Source organism: Schistocerca piceifrons, chromosome 7 (assembly GCF_021461385.2).
Source record: "Schistocerca piceifrons isolate TAMUIC-IGC-003096 chromosome 7, iqSchPice1.1, whole genome shotgun sequence".
NCBI classification, from domain to species: domain Eukaryota; kingdom Metazoa; phylum Arthropoda; class Insecta; order Orthoptera; family Acrididae; genus Schistocerca; species Schistocerca piceifrons.
Window position 1 is genome coordinate 481,291,571 of NC_060144.1, and position 11,899 is coordinate 481,303,469.

Consider the following 11,899-nt stretch of genomic DNA (forward strand, 5'->3'; position numbering starts at 1 on the left):
GCGCTTCTTGGCTCTGTTAAGGATGACTTGGGTTTGAGGAAGCCCGGTGTGTACAAGATCCCTTGCCACTGTGGGAAGGCTTATATTGGTCAGACAATCCGGACCATTCAGAACCGATGTGTTGAGCACCAGCGGCACACACGGTTGCTTTAACCGGAGAAATCTGCAGTGGTGGAGTACTGTCTCACCGAGGGACATAGAATTCTGTATGACGAGACACAAATGGTTGCCCCTGCAGAACAAGACTGATCTTGAAGTGTATGTGACATTTTTAGAATGGCATGACCCACATTCAAGCTTCCAAAATGATGAAAGAAGTTCATGATGTTTAGTAGTTAATAAGTGTTGGGACTTCCCACTGTGGGAGATACATAAAAAAAAAAAAAAATACCTTTTGCATCACCTTGGTTCTGAGAGTTCTGGAACCTGTACAGAAAATTGGAATAGAGATCAACATAAACATAATTTCCGCCCTTTTTATTGCTCATGAAAACCACACATTGCATGTTGCACCACCATACAGCGAGAACTTCAGAGGTGGTTGTCCAGATTGCTGTACACACCTGTACCTCTAATATCCAGTAGCATGTCCTCTTGGATTGATACATGCCTGTATTCGTCGTGGCATACTATCCACAAGTTCATCAGGGCACTGTTGGTCCAGATTGTCCCACTCCTTTACGGCAGTTTGGCATAGATCCCTGAAAGTGGTTGGTGTGTCACGTCACCCATAAACAATCTTTTTCAATCTAACCGAGGCATGTTTGATAGGGTTCATGTGTGGAGAACATGCTGGCCACTCTAGTCGAGCAATGTCGTTATCCTGAAGGAAGTCATTCACAAGATGTGCATGATGGGGGCACGAATTGTCGTCCATGAAGATGAATGCATCGCCAATATGCTGTCAATATGGTTGCACTATTGGTCAGAGGATAGCATTCACCTATCTTACAACCGTTACGGCACCTTCCATGACCACCAGCTGTATACGTTGGCCCCACATAATGCCACCTTAAAACAGCGGGGAACCTCCACCTTGCTGCACTCACTGGACACTGAGTCTAAGGCGTTCAGCCTGACTGGGTTGCCTCCAAACATGTCTCCGACAATTGTGTGGTTGAAGGCATATGCAACACTCTTTGGTGAAGAGAACATGATGCCAATCCTATGCTGTCCATTCAGCATGTTGTTGGCCCCATCTGTACCATGCTGCATGGTGTCATGGTTGCAAAGACGGTCATCGCCATGGACGTCCGGAGTGAAGTTGCTCATCATGTAGCCTATTGTGGACGGTTTGGGTTGTAACAAGACGTCCTGTGGCTGCACAAAAAGCATTATTCAACATGGTGGCATTGCTGTCCGTTTTCCTCCGAGCCATAATCCGTAGGAAGTGGTCATCCACTGCAACAGTAGCCCTTGGGTGGACTGAGTGTGGCATGTCACCAACAGTTCATGTCCCTCTCTATCTCTTCCATGTCTGAACAACATCGCTTTGGCTAACGCCGAGACACCTGGACACTTCTCTTGTTGAGAGCCCTTCCTAGCACAAAGTGACAATGCGGATGCAATCGAACTGCAGCAATGACCGTCTAGGCATGGTTGAACTACAGACAACACAAGCCGTGTAACTCCTTCCTGGTGGAATGACTGGAACTGATCGGCTGTCAAACCCCCTCCGTCTAATAGACGCTGCTCATGCGTGGTTGTTTACGTCTTTGGGCAACTTTAGTAACATCTCTGAAGAGTCAAAGGGACTGTGTCTGTGATACAATACCCACAGTCAACATCTATCTTCAGAAGATCTGAGAAACGGTGTTATTATGGTATGTACAGATGGGGGAACAGCTTGAACCCACCATTTCTACAATGCAAGGCGATGAGAGTGTCACCACCTGCTGTATGGGGCAGCTTTTTTCTTGGCGTCATGCTTTGAAGGAGTTTAGAAGACAAGAATAAAAAGAGGAAAGATCATTGTTACAATGGATGCCGAGAAAAATGAGTGTGAAATTGGCTTATGTAAAATATGCTTCTTGTCTTGATCTTGATCTTGCACAAGCTGCTGTAGTACATGATATTGTGTTGTTATAAAACAAAGTGTGAATACAAAAATTTCAAAGTTACGTCGTTGACATTGTCAGAGTGGCCTTGTGTCTGTGGCATCCAAACAAATTATTATGTGCGTACTATTAGCCACCGATGCAGTGAAAGAGGCTCCTTATGTCAGAATCAGTAGACACTTTGTTCAGTTGCTTAAGGCTTTGGTTAATGACAAATACTGGATCGAAGTACTTTACAGAAAAATAGAACAGACCTGACAAATAGATTATTCAGTAGGCAAATGTAACTCTGTAACTAACTGACAACAGAATGAAAAACTATTCTGATACTAAGCACATATGTGTCATAGAACGCAGCGGCTCTGGCAGCTGGTGTGGAAGCAGTTTGACCGCATTACATACATGTGAAAACTACATAACTTGCACTGCACTGTAGTGTCACCTCTGTCTGCTACATCAGCCCCCAGCAGTAAAGCAGAGCAATTTCCAAAGACCTTTTAGGGAAATGGACTCATCAACCTAATCATGTTGCGTACCCTGGTTGGTAATTGACACAGAATTCATCAACCGACCACAGCACTGCAGCAGTTAACCCAGTCATGCCCTCAATAAGGCCGGTATTACACTATCAAATTTCCTTGTCCAATATCTTTGTCAAAGATATTTGATAGTGTAATAGGGACTTTGTCAAATGTCGTCCAATATTTGATCAAATCTAGGGCCTCGCTGTATATTTGATCAAAGAAATCGCTTGTCTTCTGTTCATTGCAATGTGACGTGTTACCACATGGAGCGCTAGCATCGCTGCAGCGTTCTGTCGTCTGTAGTGTTTTTATAACCATTGCCGGTAAATACAATTGGTGTGTGCCGACAACTACAAAATTAATAGAGATGTCCGAAGCTAATGAGGCGCTTTACAACGTGAGGCACCCTGAATACAAAAATAGATTAAGAAGATTAGAGACCTGACCTAACCTAACCTAACATAACCCTCTTCTGTAGCAAGGAATCGGGGTGTTACAGTGAGCCTGTCTTCTGAAGATGTAGCGGTTCTTAAGTGAATATTGTGCTTTGTGATATGAGAATATACTTCATTGAGCACATACAGAAATGTATGCTCATCCATTCTTAAGTAATTGATGTACGACTTGACGTCTTCCACTGTAAGCTCACGTAACAAGCTTTGTTGAATGCTTTTATCGTGTCGTCGTAAAACCCACGGCTTCACCCAGATTAGATTAGTTTTTCGTTCCATAGATCCGTGCTGAGGAGATCCTCGTGGATGTGGAAAATGTCGATTTTTTTAAGCTGAAATAACAATACTAATAGTATGAATAAATACATCATTTGTTTCTATTAAAAATTTCGCCAATGGAGTAGAAGGAGTTGGCCAGTAGTAAGTCTTTGAGGCTCCTTTTAAACTGATCTTTATTTCTAACTAAATTTTTATGTTTGCTGGCAAATTATTGAAGATGAGTGTTCCTGAGTAGTGGACCCCTTTTGAACTAAAGTAAGTGCTTTTAAGTCCTTGTGCAGATCATTTTTGTTCCTGGTATTCTATGTATGAACTGAGTTGTTTGTTGGAAAAAGAGATGTATTATTTACGACAAATTTCATTAAGAAGTAAATATACTGAGAGGCAGTAGTTAGTATACCCAGTTCTTTGAAGAGGTTTCTGCAGGACATCCGTGAATTTACTCCACAAATAATACGTATTACACGCTTTTGGACTCTGAAAACTTATGTTTGACTTGAAGATTTACCCCAAAATATTATCCCATATGACATTATGGAATGAAAGTAGACAAAGTATGCAAGCTTTTCATTTTTATGTTGCCTATGTCTGCTAACACTCGAATTGCAAATACAGATTTGTTAAGGACCTTTCTGCACTTCTGTGATGTGCCCCTTCCAACTGAATTTATTATCAAGTTGGAATCCCAGGAATTTAAGACTGTCAACCTCGTATGTATGGTTCCTGTTTTTCCCCCACTTCTTTTCCGCATGTGCACACAATGCAATTGTGGTATGTGCAACTGCTGCGGTTAATAACAAGTTGTTGTCAGCCATCTTGAACTTTGACGAAAAATTTGATGACAGTGTAATATCCCTTCTAGCGCTACGTCAAAGATCTTTGTCAAATATATTGGACGGAATATTTGATCACATCTTTGATCAAATCTTTGACAAAGAAATTTGATAGTGTAATACCGGCCTAAGCCGTGTGTGTGTGTGTGTGTGTGTGTGTGTGTGTGTGTGTGTGTGTGTGTTGTGTGTGTGTGTGTGAGAAACAGTGCCCGAACTCTTACGGGAATTGGCAAAACGCCGCGAGTAATGAGTATAATGGGCAGGGGCACTATGAATATAGTGCGAGACAATAGACTGGGAATGTGGGTTTCACGGGAAGCGTGCCAGAGGTAAGTCTCCGCAGTCACACTATCCTCTGTGTCCTCGGTGGCTCAGATGGATAGAGCGTCTGCCGTGTAAGCAGGAGATACCGGGTTCAAGACCCGGTCGGGGCACACATTTGCAACTGTCCCTGTTGACTTATATCAATGCCTGTATGCAACTAGTGGTATTCATTTCATCGTAATTTCAATAAGCCATGTATACGCCACGTTGGGAAGCAGTTGACAATGTGCCAAAAAATTCATGCCTATTGTGGGTTCTGCCACATCTGCAACCATGATATTCTATAAAGTCACAGTGTAGTCCAATGTCCAGGCTGATTTGCAGCGTTTCATATGTAGATGTAGTTGAATTGTTGGCGGCAGCCAAACAAAAAATGGTTCAAATGGCTCTGAGCACTATGGGACTTAACTTCTGAGGTCATCAGTCCCCTAGAACTACTTAAACCTAACTAACCTAAGGACATCACACACATCCATGCCCGAAGCAGTCGCACGGTTCCAGACTGTAGCACCTAGAACCGCTCGGCCACCACGGCTGGCTGGCAGTCAAACAGGAGGGGGTGCACAGCCACTTGTGTGCAACTTCGTGTGCAAGAACACACATAATTCAGAGCCAGTATCTATGCAATATTTCTGCCTGGACGTATGATCATTGCCGAATAGGCACTGAGATGCCGCCACAGTCAGTCAATGCACCTACATCTGAATGTCGCCAGCATTTGATTGTACACGTGCTTGCCTGGTCTCCATATCTCCTGTGATACCAGCAGACGGTGTGCTCGTCAGTACCTGACATCGAGGAAGTGGTAGACGAGTGGCTCCCTGACTGCTTGCAGTAATGACCCCTGTCCCTGCTGGGGTCACATCAAGCCAATAAGTCTTCCATCTTCTTGGTCAGTAAATCCACTTAGGTGGAGAGGACATCATAATAGGCTCATGTTATTGTGTGCAATGCACTCCACCATCACTGTATTCACAGGTGCAAGCATTATAGCATCAAATATTTTGTCAGCTAACTCTGCTACTACATTTAAGTTGATACTGATTTGTGACACAATCGTTGCTTTCACCTGGAATGGCAAGCGATTACTCAACAGCATGTGCAAAAGACTACCAGGCACGGTTCCCACGTTCGCCTTAATCTGCAGGTGTTGCAAATATTGTGAGGGTCTTCTGTTGTCAATATCTCCTTGAGTTAGGACTTGTCTGATGCATTCTTCCTATCAAGCAGAAACCCATCATATCAGTCCCATTTTTAGCTTCTGACATGTGTCCATCATATCCAGAGTAGTGATCTCATCTTTGGTCCATGCTGTTTATTGGTGATCCAGCTGGCTGACTATGATTGCGAATTTGCTTGCATCTGCCATAATTAAGGCATAGAGAAACCTCGCTTCAACCTGCGCAGACCATTATGCCAGGTTATCTGGCCAAAAGCGTGACAAGCACATGGCAGGTCATGGGACCAAAGGCACAGGTTTTTTCAATGCATCTGTCATGTCACACGCGTGTCCTTCCTGTAATACAATGTGGTTAATTCTTTCACATCAGGAGTACCAGGGTCAGAGTGGCTTTCTGTCTGTAGCCATTTAAACAAATTACTATATGCATACCATTAGCCACAGACTTAATGAAAGGACTCTTCATGACAGAATCAGTAAACACTTTATTCAACTGCACAGGGAGTAGGTTAACAACAAGCACTAGATTGAAGTATTTTTCGTGAAAGTAGAACAGATCTGACAACTAGAAGATTCAGTAGTCAAATTTAACTCCATAATTAATTAACAATGGAATAAAAAGCCATTCTAAGAGTAAGCACACAAGCATCATATAATACAGCACATCTTGTTGCTGGTGTGGAAGCACTTCTACTGCATTACAAAATTACATGTGAAAACCACACAACTTGCACTGTACTGTAGTGTTACTTCTGTTTGCTACAGTGCCATTCAAGTAGCTCAGAGGAGAATAAACACACTCTTTCAGCACCCATCCATGCACAATGAGTCGAAGTTTGTGAAGATTGCTGGAGTATTTAACAACCTCCTTTGTTACACACATTGGATGGCCGTTAATTATAATAATTGTTCGTTGAATAAAAATATTGTTGGCCGGGTCCAGTGGTAGTTTTAAAGAAAAAATACTAATTTTGTTTCTTGAGGATCTCCTTACACCCATTGCTTGAACTACTTCTGTCTGGAAGCCAGGTTCTCTTGTAGATCTGGAAACCCTACAGGCTGACATGTTTGTAGAGTAATGTAGATGACAAAACTGATTCATATGTAATTTTCATATTTAATAGTCATAGATGCCTTGCTGCCATAGATTTACAATGTTCACTCAGTGAAATACATTCCATTTGTACACAACTCCAGAAAAATCTACATTTCTCCTTCATTCCTTCCCACCACATACACATGCAAGCCAACCGCACCCAGTCAACATCGTTCCAAAGTACATCAGTAAAGATGTATTCATACTAAGATCGAAACATAGAACATAGATCATTAAATCGAAAATAATTTACAAAAAAATGAAATTCCCTCAACAGTACAATACAACAATGACGATAATATAAAACATATAAACAAAAATATATATCTTTTTGTAGTAGAGTAATTTTATGGAATTTGTATTTTATTAACAGGGGTTAACTGTGTTAACATGACATATTATACAGTCAAAGTTTAAGACATTTCAAATAAGATTGAAAAAAGAATAAAATCATAAATTTGTGAATATACGTGGTCCAAACTGCTTATTGCACATTACATAACCCCCCAAGAGTTTCACTTGCATTCCACTGCGAGGGAAGGTCTCGCAGGCTTGCATGCTGTTTACAGATTTGAAAAGTAGAACATGCAGTAAAATGGGTGTTTTTGAAACATTATCATAGGCTTCCGTGGTCTGGATAGTTGAAGGCTGGTAAAAAGGGGCATCTGGTGTGCACTGAATTGGAGGGTGGTGTCTGATGGTTCTTCATACTGCTTATGGTCTTGATGATTTTCTAGGAGTGGAGACAGCTCCCAGGGTATTTCCAACAACATTTTGCAGTGTATCAGATTCAGAATCCAACACTCCCTAATCACATATATTGAATATTTCATGTGAAAATTGCAAGATAAACAAGGCCCTCAGAATCTGAATTTAAAAAAAAGACAGAAATGTCAAAATTACTACTTAACTGATTTGATGTTAAGTGAGAATAATACTTGGCATTCTCTTAGGCAAAAGGAAATACTAACCCATCTTGAAAAAAAAAAAAATTGAAAAAGGTCACTTCTTGCAAAAAAATAATTTAGATTTTGTCAGGTGTAATTATGCTGTTGGATTTTGTACAAATGCTGTTTAGCAGTATTAAAATAAAATACTTATACTAAGACAAAACTGTAAAGCAAATATTAATGCATTAGTGGTATCTAGACTAAAACTAATACTCAATAATCAGTAAATTTTAACTTGGACACAGAAAATAATAAGATAAATGATTTGTACTCTTATACACTCAACTTCCTAAAGTTACCCAATTTTTGAAAAGTTAGTAATATTTTGAAAACAGTCTTTTCTGTTATTTTCATCTTAACTGTAAAATATGATACCATTTGCAATTTGTAGATTACGATACCAAATTCACTACCGAAAAATGCAATCCCATATCTCAGAAGTGAGTCTTCTGCGGCTTTTTGGCACTACCAAGGTTTACAATACCATTTAGATTGTCTATAGTTCATGAAATACTGTGTGCAACATAGATACTACTAAAATGTCAAAGCATTTGATAAAATTCTATTTGCTGCATAAGCACTACTTAGTTCCAGGATATTAGATTATGTGTATAGTAGTTTCAGATATAAGTCCGATGTGCTAACCTGGCACAATTTCAATTGGGATTACTATGTAGTGAGTTTATACACACAACTAAGTTCACTGTCAATTTAGCTCAACTCATGGCTGAGGATACAATACAACATCAATGAAAGAACTTATATTTATAAGCACTATGGTGAGTGTCCATTGAACATGTCATGTAACTAACACTTAAAGCACAAAAATGAAAATGTTCTCCCCAGATCATGGGGTTGTCTGAAATTTACATACGATTTCTGATTGAAAATTCATTTAAAACTAGAAAGAATTGGAAAATGTCCACTTAGGTAATACACAAAATTATATACTGTACACAGATAATGTTATATATCAGTACATTCTGCACTATTCACAAGTAGTTCAAAGACAAAGAATAGTATACATATATTACTAGTTATCAGACAGTATCTTCAAATTATTTACAAAAATGTTATGAAGTATTTATGAGGTATGGGTATAGTATTCAATAGCAAAATAGTCTTGTACCTGTTAGTGTCATTCAAGAATCACCCCATACTTATAGTGGGTCACATAAATAACAAACCATCAAAGAAGAAATGCAATAGCACTAAGATATTTACAAGTCATTGTGTGGGATATGGTTGTGTTGAAACAGTTAAAAACTAGAATTTATATGCAGATAAATGTTGACCATTACATGTTTCAACAAGTCACTGTATGGTTGTAACACTTGGTGCACATCAAGCACGAGACAAATTCAGTATAAAGTCTCTCATCTGGGGTAAAATGTTTCAAAACTTAGTATATATCACATCATGTTTTCAGAAAAGTAACAATATAACTCCCACCTCTCATCAGATTTCCAGAAACAGTAACGGAACAGTTATATGTCTCAAGTAGATAGTCTGTTACAATAAGTAGTTCAATTTATAAAGCCTTTTGAGTACTAAATACATCACCATCAAGTGTTCAGATGTGTTGTCCTGACTTACCTTATGTGTGTGATTCAGATGTAAGTTTAAAAAATTTCATAAGTTCAGAAGTAAACAGTTTTCACTTCTCATTGCCTTTCAACAGTGTACTAGTATGTAGTGGTGTACAGGTGTAGCTGTTAATTCACTGAAAACATTCTCCAGTTTACTTCCTATTTTCAAGTGTCATCTTCACATTAATTACCAACAAGATGCTTAATCACTTTGCAGTGTAGAGATTACTGACATGTTGCATAATTACAAAAGATGTCACACTTCACATAGAAGCAACCTTTCTGCATAAATATAATTGAGTATTTACTTGCAATTGTTACTTCAAATTAAAAACAATTTGCATTACAAACCTTGCTGACTATGTGTGTCTTTCATAAACTTTCTCCACAGTAAGAAAAAACAGGTTCCCCAACCAGTACCTATGGAACATCATTCTCCTCATTACATCAGTACTTCATTAAATACATCAAATATCTCCTCAGTGCATCAACATAATAACTCCACCTCATATCCTCATAATATCACCTCATTACTCCACTAAATACTCCATAATAATAATCACCTAAGAAAAATTGCCTGCTTCGTCTTACACAATAGATCAACCTCAGAAAATAATATCACATAGCAGTAGACCTCACAATTCATATAGCTTTTCTTCTAACAATAGCAACAGACGTTACACTATTTACATGTTTTATTACCTTACTGTATGTAATCATTGCATTGCTTGCACAGCTCATTACTGTATACAATCAAATTACTTCAGCTTAAGGGACAGAAAGGTAACACTCTCTAAAATCACTTCATTACTTTCAAATATACTTCACTAGGCAACTGCACTTTTCCTTGTTACATTATACAGACACTTTGAAAACCAGTGCATGACACTAAACATCTCAGGTGTACTCTTCTACTACTAGCTGTATATGTCCTGTGTACTTCCTCAAAATTTATGAAAAATTGTGCATACACTGTGTACTAATCTCATTATTTCTGCAATTATACAGCCTTTTAAACTTACATGTTTACTGGTTACTCAGGGTGTTCAACATAATTTGATATACTTCTACATTTTGTAAAATTCCAGTACCTTACCTTTTTGATATAATCAAGAAACTTTTTTTCACTACAAGCAGAAAAACATCCTCCTGTATTACTTTTGTACTCAGAAAATAATCAAATAGGTGTTAACACTCTAAATTTTACATAGTCAGTGTTGTATAGGTTTTATGTTTCTGTTTACTGCCAAAAATGACTGTTCACCAATGTTTCCACCAACCGAGAGGGTTTCAGTTTAACCTATCACATCTACTATCATTCTGTCTCGCATGTGCAGAGGACTGGTTATTATTTGTCCACTTTCCACCTCAATTTTCAAAATTCCTATCACCATTTCTGTTCCCAGAATTTCTATTCTCACGAACGTGTTGGTCCCCACTGTTTGGTCCTATATCCTGATAATTTCTAAAATTATTTTGATTCCTGTCATTCCTCCCTAGGGTGGTGGTGTTACGTCCTTTGTTAAAATTGATATTATTATTTGTATTTCTGTTATGATTGTGGTTACTCCAATTTGGCCTCCTGAAACCAGTACTATGTTGGCCAAACCTGATATATGCCCTGTCCAACTTTTCCATATATTTTAGGAACTGTTCTACAGAATCATCTGGCCCGTAAACTAACCCCTTTTGAATTCCTCCTGGTAGCTTTCTCTTAAGTACATCTGTTTGAGCTAATTCATCAGAAGGTTGGTCTAAGTGTGCAAGTTTCATGATCTGCTCCCTGTATATTGGACCATTTAAAAACTCTCTCTTTATCCTTGCCTGTTCAGTGTCAGACCAAAACTGTTTCAAGAAACACTTTTCAAATTCATGTATGGATAAATTGATACAGACAAGTTGGTTGGCCCATGACAAGGCTTCCTCTTCTAATGATCTTTTAATGAACTTAATTTTTAATTCATCACTCATACCAGGGAAAAAACTATCATGGCAATGAGGTATAAAATCAACTGTAGAACATGTTTGTCACCAGGGAAACACTTTAGTGGCATAGTAGGACAGCTTGGGTGTCCTATATTACAGAATGTTTTTAGATAATCCCCATCTTGTAACTGTTGTACTTGTTTTTTGATAATGGTGACATCACTATGTAAGTCTGACGCATTTAAGTCTGACACATATCTCAGCTATAATTTGAACTTTTTCATCTACATCTGAGGCAACATTGTCTATTTCTTTCAATTAGCTTATTTATAAAGGTTACAGCTTGTTTACTAGTGTCTCCAACAGCATCTTTACATCTAACTTCAGCATCACCTATCTCAGATGTGAGATTCATTTCTACTTCCCTTATTTTGTCCCTAATGATTCTATTGTGGATTCTGAAGCCTCTACCTTCCCCTCTACTTTTTTCACACCTTCATCTGCAGCTTTCACTTGAAAAAACACAACAACTAATTCTTTTTTAATATCTGAAATTTGTGCATGAAGCTCTGCTCTAATGAGATTACATTGTTTTTTGCTATTTTTTTTTCCATTGATGACAGGTTTTTTTTCCCAAGTTTTTCACTATTTTTTCCATTGATGGCATTAATGCAGTAAACATGTCTTTT